This window comes from Anastrepha ludens, chromosome 5, assembly GCF_028408465.1.
Source record: "Anastrepha ludens isolate Willacy chromosome 5, idAnaLude1.1, whole genome shotgun sequence".
NCBI classification, from domain to species: Eukaryota; Metazoa; Arthropoda; class Insecta; order Diptera; family Tephritidae; genus Anastrepha; species Anastrepha ludens.
In genome coordinates this window covers 18,407,183-18,425,182 of record NC_071501.1, presented here as the reverse complement: position 1 = coordinate 18,425,182, position 18,000 = coordinate 18,407,183, and the positions used below count along the sequence as shown (strand labels likewise).

Sequence of the window (18,000 nt, the reverse complement as noted above, 5' to 3'; positions counted from 1 at the left end):
ATATGAAGTTTCGTGCAGTTTCAATGCTTTCATTACTTTTACCTAATTTATAATGCCATGTTGCATTTGAAATGCGACTAATTAATTTTATCAGCCATTAATTGCATAATTTATTTCAACTTATAAGCCTGATGATGCAACAGATTTAATGCGCCACCCTTTACATCCGTTTCATTCATGGCGCCCGGTGCATCAACACAAGTTTGGCTGCGCTTGACAATTAATATTAAAAACAGATGATAACAGTAAACCGGATGCAGGAAGGCAGATGTGTGGCAAATACGTGCGCTGCCCAAAAAAAATTTAATTATTTATAAATAAAACGCAAATTATTTATGAAATTACGCACAGCTAATAAAAAAAAAAACCATAAAAAACAACCTAAAATATTTGCCGGGATTTGTTGCGCATAATTTAAATTATAATCAAATGATAGCTACACGCATACACACATAGACGTACACAAACACAAAATTATGCACGTTTTGCAGTTTCAATGATTTTTTTTCTTTTAAATTTGTCTGCTTAATTCCCATTTGCATTCGTGATTATCCGTGGCATACTGACAGGCGCGTTGCATAGTTTATTTATTGATAACAATTAATATGAATTACAAACAATTTAATAGCATCACCACATATATTTGCGTGCACGAATACCTAGTTTTTGTTATTTCAATCTATAATTAATTAATATGGCATTGTTTCGTTTTTTTTTCCTGAAGTTTGTTTTGTTGAGGTTCGTTTTGTTGAGGCTCGTTTGGTTGAATCTTTCATTATTAGCTGAGCTGCGTTAATTAAAAGGCGGATGTTAGCGGTAAAGCACTAAAATTTAAATACTGTTTACATTATTTAGTGACTTAAGCGTGTCTATGTGTGTATGTATGTGCAGGAGTGCCTGTGATCTAACCCATACTTATTTACATATGCGTGCATGTGTACGCTGTTGACACTGCATAAATAAACATTTAATTAAATTTAAGATTTATTTTTCATGCGAAAAAATTCCTGCGCTGCTCTTTTTCAATATCAACATATGCTCTTTATCAGCAGCATCCAATGCATTTGCTTCACTATTTAAATAATTGCTCAATTGAGCCTGGGGTAGTGAGCAGCAGTAAGGCACTCGCTTGGTAATATTTTTTGTTGGTAATTTTTTTTTTTAATTTATATACAACCCGCGCCAAATTTGGTAGCACATCAATATTTTTACCTGTTTTGAGTATTTTTTATTTTTTATTTTGTCATATTCATTTATGCATTATTTGCCAACCCGATATCGAATACAGGCGATCACACAATTTTATATTGCACTACAAATACTTAAGGGGTTAAGCGCAATCAGAATTTTCAAACATTTTACCGTTTTTTCATTTTCTTAAAGCATAATATCGTAGAAATGTTGTGTGAAAATTTGAGGTAAATCTGACAAACACTTTTTCTGTTTTTCAACAATTAACAAAGGGCGCTTGGGCGCTTTGGAATCTATAGCAAAACTTTAAATGCCTTTTTCTCAAAACTATGCTTTTTAACCTGGTGATCACTGCAACTTAAAAACCACTTGGTGGATTTCAATAAAATTTATACTGCTTTTGAAAAACATAAAAAACGCGTGCCAGACGAAGAATTTTTTTTTTCAAAAAAAATTTTTTTTTTTTTTAACAATGATGTTATTGTCGGTTTTTTTCTCGAAAGTCTGAAAAATATTTCCTGAGGCCGCCATATGGTCAATTTTGACACAATGAGCTTGAATCAGGCACAAGATTACTTAATAATAAACCTAATTTCTCGACTGATTTTAGATTAATCTCCAAGGACTTGTGATAATCACCGCAAGGGACATCTATAGAAGCAGCTCCGCACAAACAGCGACAACTTTTACAATTATAATTTTTTTTTTTGCAATTGTGCTAAAGTCAAGTCGAAACGTGATGTATTAATGCTATGTTATTATTTTTGTGGAATAAAGTAATTGACTAGCAAAACAAACTGATTGAAAATCATAATTTTTTCGGGTCTCTGACTACCCCTAACCCCTTAAATAATGTAATTAGAAAAAATAACTATCCTCAAAATCCACATTTGGAATGCACTTAATTTGTTCAAATCAATAGTTTTCGTTGTCCATGTCTCCATAGCTAAAAATACGGTAGGTAGTACGTAATCTGCGAGATCCTGTAGATTTTGTATGGTTTATTTCCTTACAATTTTTCTATAAAACGAATGCACTACATTTCGTACTTTATTATTATTATTTTTTGTTTATAAGGAGGAAACGAGCAATACGGTAAACTGTATGCCATTCCAGGAAGAAATATTCCCCCAGAAAATGAGCGTTCTTCACCTACATGGGTAGCTCTGAAAGTTATTGTCTGCTTTATTCCATCGAGATGAACTTTTTGCATTTCCGAATGACTCAATTCTATGCAATGAACTTCAAATGAAGTGTGGTAAAAACCACTTAAAGCTATGGAAAGAAAAATACAATATTTCCAAATTTTAGGAAACTTTTGACAAACTCTCCCTAATGATTTAAGTCTACACCTCATACACAGGGGTTAAAGGTTTGGCCTTTACTAAATAATTTTTGGAAACTCTGGAGACCCTTACAATTCATATCTCAAAGATCTGGCACTCTGGCATAAGTTCAATATAAAATTTGTAGTAATACTTAAAGGAAAAGGTTATCAAATCACCTTTTAAACGCGCTTGAAGAAATCTTCTTCAACTCCTTAAGCGAATTCTCTTAATGACCTCTATCGACTTAAAGCGGCATTTAAGTTTTGGGAAAAGGAAAAAGTCACAGCGGGCTAAATCCAGTCAATACGGTGGTTGTTCTATGATATTTGTCGAGTTTTTGGCTAACAAATTGTTCACAATATGAGCTTTGGGAGATGGTGCGTTATCATGGTGCAAGTTCCATGAGTTTTCTTTCCACAAATTGGGCCGTTTCCTACGTACATTCTTTCTCAAACGTCGCATAACTTCCAAATAATAATCTTTATTAATCGTTTAATCATTTGGAACGAATTCCGAGTGCACAACACCATGATTATCAAAGAAAACGAGTAGCACGACTTTCACTTTTGACCGACTTTGACGTGGTTTTTTGGGTTTCGGCTCATGGTGATAGCGCCATCCAGCCGCCTGTTGACTGGTTTGCATGTCAAACCCATATACCCATGTCTCATCATCTGTTGTGATGCGTTAGATAAACATTGGGTCCGAATTCACTTGCTCAAGCATGTCTTTAGCCACCTTCTTCCGATGAATTGTTTGTGTGAAATTCAAATGGAATGAGTCGAACAGTCACGCATCTCATGCCTAATTGATGGTGTAAAATGTTGGGGGTTGATTCATGACACAGGCTTAGGACACGACCTACCTCCCTCAAACTTAAATTATGGTTCTCCAGCACCATTTTCTTGACTTTGTCGACGCTTTCATCTGTTGAGGACGTTGATAGGCGACCAAATCGGCTCACGACTTCTCGGCCCTCTTCAAAAGTCAAAAGCTTTATGCCACTCATAGACCCGTGGTTTTGATAAAGCACACTCGCTATATGCTTTCTGCAATATTTTCAATGATTCGGACAGTTATACCAACATTCCAGCAAAAAAAATTAGGGCATATGTGTAACGCGCGCTTTTTAAGTGAACAATTTCTTATATTTTTTTGACAGAATGTAAATTTGGTATTTTAATCGTGTCACGTTATCGATCTTCTTACAAATGTCTCTCAATTGGTGTTTATCATGATATCTAAGCCTTGTGAAGCACCCAAAGAAGTGCCCTCTTACTGGCCGATATCTCTGCTACCAGTAAAGTCGAAGATTTTTGAAAACACACTTTTAAATCGTTTACCGTCACTCAATGAAAATAAATGACTGATTCCCATTCTCCATTTGAGTTGCCGAAAACATCATTGCTTCCCTATAATTATATGCTCAAACATAAAATTTTATTAACTTTGAAAATAGTGCCTGCAAGGAACCTTCGCATTTTCGCCAGGCCCATATAATTTTTTTTTTTTTAATTTGGATTTATGCAACAGATCAATTACAATTACAATCATTTTATTATATGAGATATTCGAGCTTAAAGCCGTGTATCGGCAATTTGTTATAGAATTATTCTTTAGATCCCACCCTTACATACGCAGTACCTTTAATATATAAATCTATTATTTTTCTTCTTACAGGAACAACGATCTTCTAAGGTGCTTAGAAAAACAAAATAATTGCCAAGAATAGTAATGGCCAATAACTGCGAAGCATAGCTTAACGGTCTTGTTATGCAGCCACACATACGCAGATACAACTTTCTGCACCTTGTACAGCCATAACTCCCTTAAATTGTGTGGACATAAAAAAATCCCATTAAAATTATGACTCGAACACAATGAGCAGCCAACAGCAACAAGCAAGGTGAAGAAAGCAATAAAATGCCAAATTATTCTTTTTGCGAATTTGAAAGCCACACAAAAGTTATATATTGCGGTAGGTATTAATTGAAGTGCAAATACTTTAACATTGCAGTTTGGCGAATTTTATTGTACTGTTTTGCTGTGGATCGCAAACGAATGGGAATATAAATGGCAGCGCTAAAAATAGAACAAACAAAATTAAATTTGGTGGACATCGAAAGTATTGCGATGAAATTTTGTGGAAAACTACAAAATTGATGCTTCAAGATTTGCAGACGAATGTACTTTAGTTAAACTTGTGGAAAAAAAGTCTTGGAAAATCTTAAAAAATTAAAATTTTAAGTTAGCAAAAGAGCGCGGGAGAGGAAAAATTAGAAGGCATAAAAAATTATTGAAAAATAGCAAGCAGATCCTAAATAAAAAAGTGAAAGAATTTTCTGAAATTAAAAATATAAAGTTTTTAAAATAGAAAAGACAGAGTTATTAAAAAAAAAAAATAATAATAATAATAATGCAAATTGTGCTAGTAAAGTGTGAAACAGTTTGAGATCTCAGCGCTTAATTGGTGTACTAAATTTTTTACTATTCGCATTTCACATATCAATGTGGGCATTTGACACCCTGTACGGCGTTACACATGCGCATTTGCAACGTTATGGAGGCGTGTTTGGTGGCTAATCATTTAATGTGAGTACCTTTTTATTTATGTAAATGTGTTTGTATTGCATGAACATATAAGTAAAATTTTGTCACAATCAATAGAGCAGGTTGAACTAAATTTTAATAAATAAGTAATAAAAAAAAGTTTACGAAAGACGCTTTTTTACAACATTTTGTTACAATCAGATATATAAAATATAAATAAATAAGTAATAAAAAAAAAGTACTTTAAAAAAACTTTTTAAAACATTTCGTTGCCCTCAATAGAGCGGTTCGAACAATATTTAAATAAATTAGTAATAAAAAGTTCACGAAGAAAAATCATGTTTTGAACCAACGTAAAAATTAAAAATATATTGGGTATTTTTATAAAACAACATTTGTTGAAATGTTTCGATGATTATTATATTTAAATTTAATAATTTTTTTATGCTGACAGGTCACAAATTGTTAGCGGCACGCGCATACAAGATGGGAATTGCAAACAATGATAGCTGCAGATTTTGCAATGAATTGGAAGAGAGGGAAACTCTAGAACACCTTCTATGTTTTTGCTCTGCATTAGTTAGAATCCGAATGAAATGTATAGAGCTCTACAGTATGAGAGGTAGGAATGTCTTTCAAGGTTAGAGGTTCAGAGCTTACTTAGATTCGCAAAAGACGCAGGCTGATTACAAGAAGCCTACTCCAAGGAAACGCAAGGGTCTAGCTCCATCTGGTAGCACTAAGCGCCAATAGGTCTATATCATGGCTTTCAGTCAGACAGGTCAATCTAACCTAGCCTAACCTGAAAAACAAAAATAATCGTGTTTTTCGCATCATTTCCCTAGAGAAATCTGGCTTCGGAGATGAATAATACTTTAGAAGTTTAAATTATACATTTTTTTCACTCAGTGGTCAAAGAAGTACATTCAGTTGTCCAAGTTCATCCCAAAATAACCTCAAAATTTCCAGATCTCTGATCTGAAGCTTCTATAGAAACTGTGCACGTTCTGGAAAGAGTAGCTTCTCAGAAATCTGACTTAAAGTTAAATGATTCATCTTATAAAGAGCAACATTTTACTAGACATTTATAAATTTTTCTAGTCGTTGTCTCTCGAAATCTGCATTACGGCTGATGTTTTTCTGTCTATCTTTCAATTTCTCTTTTAATTTTATTAATATACAGCCCGCGAAAAAAGCTTTAGAAACATAACGGTTTTGATTACATTTCTTTTCTTCTTCTAATTTGTATGAATTGTTTTTATGAATGTAGTTCTTTCTACAACAAATACTATATTAATCAAAGCTTCAAACTGCGATACATTTTTATTAAAATTTCAAACTAAACTAAAAAAAAATTCTAAATATAACAAATATCATATAAATCAGAGTTTTTAACTGCGACGCATTTTTTATCAAAATTTCCGCCTTTTTAGTCAAAATTTGTAGGAAGATATTTGGTATGCAATTTTGTAGCCCATTCAATTTTTCCTATAAAAAGTGTAAGTTTCAAGTGGCTCAAAATAGTGTTGCTTTTTGAAAATTCTTTGTATTGGCGATCTTGCCCATTTTCTCCATATAAAAAAGAAGATGTTGTGCACGGAAAAAATACGTAACAACGTCAGGAAAAGTAATGATCAGCAATCATCGAGAATTTCGAGCCACTACGGACTTGCATTCTATTGTACTGAAATTTAATGGGCTATAAAACTGCAAACCTTAATTTTTTTTAATAAACCTGTTCTTTGTTATTATTGTTATTATTATGATATTATTATTATTTATTTATTAAAATATAATTAAAATTATAAAGTAATATGCTTACAGCACTAGCTAAGTGTTATAAGGGCAGGATAAGCCACACCGAAGAAAAGCCTACTGGGTATGAAGCAGAAGAAACAAAAGTAAAGGAAAACCACTTCTCCGATGGTTGAACGGCGTAGATCGAGACGCTGAGCTATTTGGTTTATGCTGTTACAGAATTCAGTGGGGGCATATACCGAATTGAAAAGAAGTGCTACAGCAAGTCAGGACCCGCAATAGGTTATTGAGCTAGCAATGATGACGAAGCGGTCAAATGAGTCAAATTGTCGTTCCGCCAGGGGTTTTCGGCGGCCTGTTTATATTTTTCTGAAAAAACAAAATACAAAAATGGAATTTTTATAGTTGAGCCTTAGTCGGCCTAGTTAGGTAAATACATAATTTGATTGCCTGAACTTATCCACATTTTAATTACTGTTATTATTAATTTTTGTACGCCAAAAAGGATCCAGTAAAACTCATCATATCTCAACGCCTCAACTTGTTCTCCAATTAGTTCAGGTTTCTAATGTGTCAAATAACATGCATATGCAATTTCCTATTTTCCAAAACAGCCCGAAAGTATGCAACAAATTTTGCTTGCGAAAATTGCATAAATCAGTTTGACATATATGCCAATAGTTTCAGCGTTTCAAAGTATTTCACATTGCGCGCCCTAAATTCCAACACACAAAACCATGTCGATGGTGTACCCCACCGTTGCGAAACTTAACACTAATACGCCCAGAAGTAGGTAAGAGAAACACAAATCATTCTCAGTCTTTACACCTGCCCGAATTTAATTCATATTTCACCTCGTTGGCAAATGCGCACTTGCGCTTTCTAGCTGCCACAAATGAATAGCAATTAAAAAAAATGTCACCGTTATATTTAGTTCTTAGTTTTTTTCGTTGCCTATAGACGGGCGCAAAAGCGCGTGTCAACTTCTAATTGGTCACGTTACAGTTACCATTGCATTTGCCGCATGTTCGAAGTTGTAGTTGTTAAAATTTTTGGTGCGCTGAAATCGGCATGAAAATAACGGCATAACATGCGATGCACAACTTTCGTGCGGGCATTGCTTGTGTGCTGAGTGCGCACACAATTTATCAAAATAAATTACAAATCATTGGCATTTCCACGGTTTTCTACAAGTTTCGCTTGCCGTTGTTGTTGGACTTGACTTGACGAAATTTTGGTCTGTTGTTGCAAAAGATTTGTGCCGTTGTTTCGGGCTGATCGTTTTGCTAAATCGATTTGCGTGATTTATTGAAATTCACTTAGCAAGCAATGCGCCAAAAAGTATGCCAATAAAACTTTCGCTCTTAAGCAGTGAAAGTTTTTGGCAAAATATTACCGAATCGATTTTGGCACAATAAGAAGAAGAGGGGGAAGTCAGGTATGGGAGTGAAAATCAAAATATCCATCAAGACAAAGCGCGGGGAGTGAGAAGACGAATATGAAAAAGTAATAACAAGTTGTCTGTTGCATGTCTGAAGCAAGCACGTGGAGCCATAAAAAAATTAAAATAAAAAATGTCGCAGTATTTCGTGCACACGCATACACACTGATACCAGCAGAGGGTCTTTGTATGAATGTATGGGTGCATGAAAGAATTTTTGTGTCTGCAACTTTAAATTGTATTAAGTATAATCGAGAATTTTCACAATTTCATTGTACTTTTTTGGACAGGTAGACAATTGGCGTGGAAGTGAATTCTTCAGTTTGCATACTTTAAGGCGCAGTAGCGTTTTAGTAGCTGTATGTGACATACTGGCGCATGTTGACATCTGCAATTCATTGTAAACAATTTTTTTTTTTTTTTTTTTTTTTTATATTTTTTGACTCTTTTTACTTTTTTCTTCAATTTTCTTATGCGCTGAATTTTTTGTGTCCTACTTTTCATTCGCTTCCAGAAATTATTTATTTTAAATTTTTCAGCTTGGAATGTTTTTGTTGGCGCACAATTTGCTTGCACAGCCTTATTGCCTCAGCAGCTGTACGATTTCACTTAATCAACTTTTGTCCATTTTCATAATGTTGCTACGCCTAACTTTATGCTAAAACAACAAAGCCTAGACCTATAGAAATCCAAGGAGACAGTTGTAGAGGCAGTGTAACTTGAAGACAACTTTTTGCCTATTTATCCGTTAGTTTGCTGAATGTGCCCATACCATAAACTAACTCTAGGCAGAAGGGCAGACAACAAATATTTAGAAAAGTGACAACGCAAGCACAGCCAGAGAATGCCAGCAAAAGAGTGAATGAATTTACAGCCTGCTGCTGGTACAAAACTATGGCATTTAAGTAGCCGAAATTGAATTAAATTATCTGGCGCTGTAGTGAGTTTTTGTTGCAGCTACTAAGCACCTTCTCGGCCACCATTCTGTCTACTGCCAATTCCTTTTTCTTCTCTTACCGGCGTAGGCAAATTGCCATTGCGTGTACGTGTTTGTCGCTAGTGTCCCTTGTCAACCGCGCATTCATAGCGCCTTGCTTCAGCTGAGGCAAAGTTTCTGAACTAATATACGCTCACGCCTGCCACGTTTTCCGCGTCTGACCGGTCTCGTGATTATTTTCATTACTCTGATTGTTGACAGTGCCCAATCTCTGTAGTTCTTGTCCATTTTTTTTTTTTGCTTTTCTTTTTAATTTTTGCGACACTTTTTGGTTTCAATCCACTTTTGCGGTTGTTGTTGCTATTTGTTATGACAACAATGGGATTGCTATGAAATTAAGTGAAATTAGAGAGTTGTGCATGCAGCCAAGAAAACTTTTGGCGGTATTTAAAGACTTTTTTGCTTAGGTTTTTCAATTTGTCGTTGCTTTCGCTCTTTCGCTACTTGGAAGCGGAATAATTTTTTATTTGCCGTTTTTTATAGCGCAATTATTTAATTTTGGATGGAGTTTCTTGGTTTTTTGACATTTTTTTTATTTTTATTTGTTTTTTTTTTATTTTAGAAAATTTTCAAAGCTGTTTACTGATTTTAAAGTAGACAACTTTTTATCCAAATGCCAAAATACTTTCTCGGTGCGCCTTAATGTATGCCATTTTATTAGCTTTTGCCTTATTTGGGATTTTCTGTTGCTATATTAACCCTATGGCATTTAAGCGGCAGTAGTTCTCAATCCAATTTTTGTGCTTATTAAATTAGATGCTCTTTTTTGGCAGCTTGTGATGATGTAAGACAATCGCTTGTATGCAACCAAGACACTAGTCTGCTATCTACCCTCAGAAATATCATTAGATAGTTGGTGCTTTTTGCACTGTGTGGGTGGAAAATGAGTTTTTTGTTAATTGAGACTGAGCTCCCTCTACTGCGCTTTGAAGTTTTTCCACAACTGGTGGGACAGTTTTATGTCGCCTCTGAATGGCAAAAGGTTTTATTTTCTGACGGAACCTTTTTATAACAGAAAAGTAGTCGTAGATTTGCTATTGCCTGCCGATGGGTGGTCGCTATTTAAAAACCGTCAGTTAATTTTTGAAGCCCACAGTGCATTTTGAATTCAGGCTATACAGAATGGTAGTCAAGTACTAATCCATTCGGCTACGGCAGCCAAGAAGGAAGGGTTGATTTTGAAATTAAATAAAGTAAATAAAAAGCTGCCTGCGAGGTATTAAAAAAATTTGTTCCCCTAATTTAAACTCCTATGTATGTAAAGCGTTGTATGATAATGGCTTAATTTGCAAATCCGAGCGATCCAATTTTAAGTTTTTCCTTGCAGATTGTGCAACCATCTTTCCAAGTTTGGAATATAGTCCACATACTCGTGTGATTTCCACCACTGATCCTCGAAAGCTCCAACACATCTTCTTTTCTCATCCAATTTTATAGTGAAGAGATAAAGTAAACCTCTTGGCCTTGGCGCCCAGAAGAACAGTATATAAGCTCAGTCCAAACTCAGCTTCATCTTAGGTTTACTGAAGGAACTGTGTTTGGATGAGTTAAGTTATTGCGATGACTAAATGGCAAAAATTACCTAACTCCCTCTTGCATTTCATTTAATTTCAATACCCCTGCTGCTTCGGACCCTCAGAATGTACGAAATCGCTAGAGTTATGTTGATCATTATTGATTGTAGCTTATTAGTATAGACTTATGACTAAAGAAATCCCTTAAACAAAAAGTCTGACGGAGTCAAATTTCACAATCTTGGCCGGTTTACATCACTGCTGCGGGAGAAAGCCATTATTATTGCCGTGTTATTCATGCCGAGTGCCCTTCGGGTCAGTTACTGGTGCACACAGCGCCATTCTGCTGGACACCTGATCCACCTTTATCAATTGCGTTTAATTTCGTCCAAAAGAAACTGGTTGTCATTGATTTGTAGCACTCACTGTCGATGGAGATGCACTTAACAATTTCATTTTAGAATGATTTTATCATCTTAATCCGCGCCAATAAGTAACTTTTTTTTAGATGTAATGCGAACTGATGGACATTATGTTGGGTTGAAGCCGACCCATATACGATCATTTTATATTTTAGACATTCATCGGAAAGTGCGTATTGTCAAAAAAGATGATCTTAAACAAAATTTCAAATACTCCGAAGTGCATTCAGTGCACAAGAAATGTTGCTTATGGTCAATGGGTCCCTTACAGCTGGTATAAAGTTAGCTTCACCAGTCTGTAGGCGATAAATTGACACAAGCAGCGGCAAAGTTCTCAGGCGCACTGGCATTCCTTCGACACATTGATATTAGCTGATTGTTGGTTGGTTGGTTATAGTGGTGATACATCCAGAATCCAACTAGCGCTTCCACACCATTTTGTTGCCACATCCTCGTTACCAACTCGCTTACCAGTTATTTACGGCATCACTACCTATACCCAGTCTGTGCGGTTTAAGAACCTTATTAGGTTGTTGACGTTTAAGACAGACAGTTGCTCGAGACTCTCGAACAGCGGTTGGCCCAGGTTAACATTCTGTCCTTCCATAGGGCAGGGCATTCACAGAGGAAATGGAAGATTGTTTTCTTTTTCTCCGGTTGCTTACAACTGTGACAGTATGGTGTTGTGAGGGATGCCCATTGTGGCGGCTTGTTCTCCGATAGCCCAGAAGCCAGCTATGACTGTCGTTAGTCTACAGGCGTCCCGTCGTTTCATATTTAGCAATGGCGACGATTGCTTGAGGTTGTAGGCGGGTCATAACGTCCTGCTGATTTTAGATTTTGTCTGGTCTTTCCATCTACAATCCGCGATTCGCAGGTATTTTAGGGAAATTGCATTCTTGACTGCACCTTATGGTTTGAATACCGGTACTGCAAGAGCGGTATTTATGGCAGATCCCTTTTCCCAGTTCATCCGCTTTTTCATTACCTTCAATGCTCCGGTGTCCCGGGACCCAGATTAAGGTTCCTTTATGGTTTTCACTCAAGGTGATAAGGCTATTCCTACTTTGCTCCACCTCACTTTAGAGGTTGTTGTAGCCGAATCCAGTGCCCGGATTTCAGCTTCACTATCCGAAAGAATAGCTATGTTGCCCTTAAAGAGAAATCTGTGATTAGTAGCCAAGTATCCAGGCTTCCCCAATTGCCAGTACTTCCGCCTGGAAGAGACTGCTGGTATTTGGAAGATGCACAGATTTTTCAATTCCAAGTCTATGAGAATATAGCTATAGATTGTAGTCCCAAAATTTATTTTTCGAATTATTGCCCCAAATGTTGGAGACTCGACTTTGAAAGCCCCCTTGACTTTGTTTGCCGTAAAATAGGCTGATTCAGTAGGCTGAGCATGAAAGCATGACTGCTGAAAAGGAAGTTCAGAATATAATAATCTCCTGTAGTAACCTCCGTTCAGTTATTTTAGATCTATCAGTGAATAAATTTTCCATTGTTGAAATTGACCTGAATTGGTCGTAGTCTGAGTTGTTGCTCAATCTTCGTTTAATACTGTGGCAAACATCATTGTATCAATTTTGCTATGGCTTTCAGTATAAGCGCTGAATTCTCCGCTGAATTCCTAACATCAAAATGCACCGAATGCAGTTTCCTTTTCATTTTCAGTGCTAGGGTGAAAGTAGTACATAGCTCTGTACTTATTTGCCTACAGATTTCTAGTTTCTGTACATCTTTCAACTAACTGGCATACGTATTTTTCTATTTTCTATATTTCTATATTCTATATTTTCTTTATTTTTCTTGTACCATCATAGATAAGTATCCCGCCTCAGCGCCTATTTCTCTGCTGGTTTTAAGGCGCTGGAGGATTTTCTTACACTCAGGATTTTAAAACCAAAGATTTAACAGTTGTAGCATTGACTTTTTTATTAGCTTATGGAACCAAAATGTGACTTTAGATTTAAGTTCCAATATTTTTCTGATGCAGTGCTACAGTGCAAGTCAGCATACACCTTTTCTAACTTCTTCCTAAAATGCCTTCTTCAGCATAACTTCAAGTAAAATATCTTGAAGTAAAATATCTCTATATCCCATTTGTGCAACAGAATCGAAAATTGCCAACATTTACTACTAACAAGCCCAACCAAACAAATTTGTAAAGGTGAAAAAATCGGTTATGGCACAATAAAAATCATTTTCCATACAAAAGCAGGCCATTATTGTGGACATCTCATGTATACTAAATTCACATTAAAGCGTATGCGAGAATACAGAAATACGGCATTTGCTTCCATTATTCACAAATAATGGCATTTTCATGCGTGCAAATGTCGTTAAGCAAATTTTATTAACACAATTTTTTTCTTGTGATCGACTAAACCAGACACAATAATGCTGAGTGTAATCAAAGGCAAAATAGCAAAAAAAAAATGGAACTATGAGAGACAAATTGGATTATTGATGGCTTCGGGTCATAAACAAAAAAATATATAAAGCAAAGCAAGATACGGAGTGGGAGTAGAGAAATTTTAATAATTTTGTGAAATTGCAAAATTAAAGCAGTTATTTAATGGATGTAAAATTTCATAAACTTTTTAAGGGCGCACTTTTATTTTAATCAAATTGTGTATGTAAACAAAAACCGGTTTGTAATTGTATTACTTGTTTGAGTGTAATAAAATTCACACTCTGATTTTGCATATTTTAACAAAGATAATAATTTAGTAGTTGCTTTTCTAGCCAAGAGTATATACAGATTATCAATTTGAAGTGTAAACACAAATATAAATAATATAAACTTTAAAATTTCATTGAAAAACACCACGAAACGAGTTCAGATTTTTCGATTCTAATAGATATCCGACCAAATGATCGCCAAATTCCATCATGAGATGAACTTGTTTTTGGTAGAACAAGCCTGACATATGTAGAGTACCTCCACTTCACTTTCAAACTTCTTTCGAATTCTTTAAATATATTCTTAACACTCAAACTCAAATTATGTAAACCATGTCAATTCAATTTGCTCTACTTTAATGACATAATTCTTTTCAATTTCAATGACATAAACTCTTTGCCTTTTTTTTGAAACCCAAAACATAAGTAAACACATGGCACACACCAAATACACTTTTTGTCACATGATACCCTACTCCAAAGCAAAGCCATAGCTCACTGTGAAGTAAGCTAACCCTGAACAAAATTTAAGTCAACCTAAGCAGAATTTCATTTGTATAGTGTTTTTAAGTGCTTACAATTTTGTTATTGATTTTTATTTGTAACAATGTTTGATTGTAATTATATATATATATTTGATGACAAGGCGAAAAGAAAGTATAAAAATAAAGCCATTCTATCAGAAGGCAGCTCAGTCAGCTCAAGCAGCTCAGTCACTACCTGATAGTTGGAAGGCAGTTGTTTGCCCCTAACTCAAAAAAAAATCTTTTATTCTCAAAGGAATCTTTAGTCGGCAGGTTTGCCCTAAAGCTCTTCCATAAGATAATAGCACCTTTACTTTCACGATCCTGTTTCACACACGTGACGATTCAGTATCACTTCACATGACAATCACTCAAGCACTTTACACATATCACATTTTTTTTAGAGTGGATCAAATTTTTCAGGATTTGGTCGTAGATGCTTTTGTATTGGGTATGAAAAGTGTTAGAAGTAAATTTCTGATAAAAATTCTATTATCCAATTCTATAATTAAATTTCTAGAGCATCATTTTTGTAAAACACTTTAACCCTCTATCTACTTCGCTTACGTGCCAATTTGACCCATTTTTTAAGAAAAGTCAAATACTGAAATGTTTAAGGAAGCGATTTGCCAAAAAATTGCATTAAGGGTTTTAGAAGGCAGAAAAACGCTTACTCGTAATTAATGAAAATATTGACGTACTCACATATGCAGGGTGTTCGTTTGTAGAATTAGGTGTTAAATTTAAAGCTTCTATCTAACAGCTGAGCGTGTGAGTGGACAGGGGATCGCGTCAGCTTTGTTATTCGGACGGGTCATTTAGTTAGGATGTCGCAGCAACAGCGTCAGCCAAGAGATTCAGTGAAAAATAAGTTTTGCAACTGAAAAGCAGAGCTCAAGCTCCCGGTCTTACTCTACTTTGCTGAGTTCTCGATATTGACGAACACCGGTGGGCGGTTATTAGGAGTTTTCAAGAGAAAAATTCTTCTCAAGATCTATGGTCCAATTTGCGCGAATGATGCATACCGAATAAGATGGAACCATGAGCTGTACGCCGACATCGATGTTGTGCAGCGCATTAAAATTGAGCGGCTACGTTGACTAGGTCACGTTGAGCGAATAGACAATGACGCTCCAGTAAAGGTGGTACTCTTTTCGAAATGAACTGGTGAAATTTGCAAAAAAGGACGTCCGCATCTACATTGGAAAGATCAAGTTGGCGACGATCTTACCTCCGCGCGCAGTAGCGTTTGGCGCAACATTTTGGTAGCAGCCAATATCGACCATCGGTTGTAGTTGCCAGGTAAGTAAGTAAGTAAGCAAGTAAGTCGCAGTGAACCAGTGAACAACGTGCGTTTTGCAATCGAAGCGTACTTCAAGGCCAACGATTCATTTGAACAATTCGTCGTAGATTTTTTTCACATTACAATATTCGACTTTCGCGAGATTCCCCAAGTAAAGATTTGATTCAATAATAAGTGCAAAGATTTCGTGCACTAAGTTCGGTGGCAAACAACCACCAACACCAGGACTCAGCCGGGCATCGAGAAGAAATGAAAATATTAACCGATAACCCATATCAGTCTGTGCGAAAGTGGGAGGCTGCATTGGGACTTTCAAGAATTATTTTGCATGAAAGAAGCATCGTAGACTTCACGTCTTTAAAATTCTAATCGTGCAAGTGGTTAAACTTGACGATTCTAATTTAATGTCAATGTTGCAGAGAGTTTTCTTTATTTTTTGGTCAAATATTTTTTGGTAATTTTGAAATATTCTTTTACCTAATATATAGTATATGTAAGAAACTTTCAAACTGTATAAAAACTAAGAACATGTTAACAAATTTTCATAAAAAAATATTGAAGTTTTTGGCCTGAATTTTTAAAAAAATTTCGGTATAGAGTTTTGGCCGCCAAATGGGTTGGTGCTTGCCCATACCATACGGGAGAGAATAGATTCAAACCTCCTTCCATGATACAGCAAAATTATAGGAAGCATTTTTTTCTAATAGCGTTCGACCCTCGGCAGGCAATGGCAAACCTCAAAGTGTATCTAACAGAATTGTAATCGGAAATTATTTATTTTTAACCAGCTTTATAGCTCATTGAGTTTTGATAAAATAAAGTGCAAGCTTCAAACTCCTTAATAATCGCGTTCATTTTTGAAAAAAGTTTTTGTTGTCGGATTTTTTTTTTATAAAACAGCGCAGTTTATAAAGACTGGAGTTGAGTTTTGTTAATTTCTGTGAAAGCGGTCCGGTGCATTTTCTTCCACAAGAAATTAATTTTTACATGGAAGAAAGTCAAAAAGCCATCAGCAAAAAGAATTATTAAAAATCCAAGCGATTGCTCATCTATTGGGTTATATTACTGCGTGCCCGAAAAGTTTCTAAATATTCAATTTTTGTTTCCTTGTTCACCCCGCTCGGGAGCATAGGGCCTCGACAAGACTTTTCCATCGATCACTGTTGTTTTTGCGTCGTCCCATGTAATGTCCGCATCTGCTAGGTCACACAACATCGAACATTTTCAAGTACGCTTTGGCCGCCCGCTACCTTTGCTACCTTGCGGGTTGAGATAAAACATTTCGGAGTTAAATGAAAATTTTTTGAGTTTTTCTGCATTTCGCATAAAGTTTGGTTGTTTCATTTATGTATCATACTTTTGAGAAAAAATGTATTAAAAAAAGTATTGGAAATATTCTCAAAGAAATTGAAAATTTTCCACCGGAATTATAAAATCTTAGTTTTTTTATGACTTCTGGCAAAATATTGCAAAAAAATATTACGATTTATTTGAACTCGACCGATTTGAAAACTGCTCAAAAACTGATTTTTATGTTTAGATATAAAATTAGTTTTAAAAAATGGTTTTTCAGAAGAAGTAAACTCTGAAGATAGAAAGATTGAACACTAAAAGATCGGCACAAAAATATTTTAAAATTTTCTGCAATTTTTGAGAAAACTCGACCGATTGGAAAATTGTCTATTGGTTTTTCTAAATAAAATGATTTTCTAAAAATATTTTTTCAAAAAAGTCACCAACTTTTCCACCGAAATTATAAAATCTTTATGTTTTAAGACTTCCTGCAAAATATTAAAAAAAAATTTTAAGATTTATTTGAACTTGAGCGATTTGAAAATTGCTCCAAAAGTCGTTTGGTTTATAAATAAAATTATTATTTTTAAATATCAATAAAAAAATGACCTCAGAAGGTGGAAATATAGAACATTCAAAGGTCGGCATAAAAATATTAAAAACATTCTGCAATTAAAAAATATCAACCGATTTGAAAACTGCTCCCAAAATTTATTTGTTTATAAATAAAATAAATAAATAAAAATAAATTTGTTCAGAAAAAGTCACCTCGGAAGATAAAAGCATTTAACATTAAAAGGTCTGCTTAAAAATATTTAAACATTTCTGCAATTTAAAAAAAAAGTGAGACATGAATGGATTAAAAAAATGTGAGACGTGAATGAAGGTGGAATGCAAGCAGTGAAATGAGTGACAAAATCTTTTTTTCCAATAATAGCTTAGAGTACTTCAGGTTTTCAGTGAACTTTTATTCCTATAAAAGCCAAAAATATCA

At 35.0% G+C, this 18,000-nt stretch overlaps 1 long non-coding RNA gene across 1 annotated transcript in view; it reads left to right on the top strand.

Moving 5' to 3' along the window:
• The window catches only part of LOC128865373 (uncharacterized), a 44,612-nt gene extending 39,962 nt beyond the window's left edge, over positions 1-4,650 (top strand). Inside the window, exon 2 of the long non-coding RNA XR_008454791.1 lies at positions 4,200-4,650. This is a non-coding gene — a long non-coding RNA (uncharacterized LOC128865373). The remainder of the gene's footprint in view (positions 1-4,199) is intronic.
• The last annotated feature ends 13,350 nt before the right edge of the window (positions 4,651-18,000 follow it).